This window comes from Euprymna scolopes, chromosome 24, assembly GCF_053919585.1.
Source record: "Euprymna scolopes isolate OS-2025 chromosome 24, ASM5391958v1, whole genome shotgun sequence".
NCBI lineage: Eukaryota > Metazoa > Mollusca > Cephalopoda > Sepiida > Sepiolidae > Euprymna > Euprymna scolopes.
Window position 1 is genome coordinate 12,273,018 of NC_136505.1, and position 776 is coordinate 12,273,793.

Here is a 776-nt window from a genome sequence, read left to right on the forward strand (position 1 = left end):
GTTCCGGCAGGTACTGCAAGCAAAGACCATATGTGAGTGCAATTCCACATATAAGTTATTGGTCAATGTAGGGGCAACCCTTCATACGAATTTTCACTATCTAGCTCCCCTACACCCCGGGGAGTTGATCTCCATTTCCCCTTCACTCCTCACATTAAAAATCGGCCTTGTGCCTAATTTGCTCGGTGGGGGAACAAATAAATACCCTTTTCTTGGCCTTTTGGCCAAGATCAAAGTGTAGTATCTGTTCTTACTACATGCTGTACTTTGTAACTTTGTGTTATAAAGTGGGGGATCACTTTTATGTATTAATTTAATGTAAAATGATCACCCACTTTACAACCAGTCAGTCTCAAACCATTCAAGTCATTCTCCAGATTATTGGAGTTGTTTTTGAAGGATTCCGGTTATTTTTTAAGCATTCAAGTCATTCTTAAGTTCATTAAAGTCATTCTAAGTCATTTACTTTTTATTTATTTAAGTCATTTCAGCCCATTTTCGGTCATTTTAGTTTATCTTTAAGAATTTCATGTCAATCCTATATTCAAGCATTCATTCATTACACGAGAGCACGCGACTAATGGCTTGTTATAATATCGTTAGATTTTTGTTATCCTATTTTAATCAATATAGACATTATATATATATATATATATATATATATATAAATATATATATATATATATATAATATATATATATATATATATATATATATATATATATATATATATATATATATATATATACACTAGCATTGCGCGGGGGTCGGGAGGT

General features: G+C 32.0%; 1 non-coding gene across 1 annotated transcript; it reads left to right on the plus strand.

Moving 5' to 3' along the window:
- The first annotated feature begins 203 nt into the window (after positions 1–203).
- Positions 204–392, plus strand: LOC145246932 (U2 spliceosomal RNA). Its single transcript, XR_013863206.1, has one exon. It is a non-coding gene; the product is annotated as a U2 spliceosomal RNA (small nuclear RNA).
- Positions 393–776: the final 384 nt, after the last annotated feature.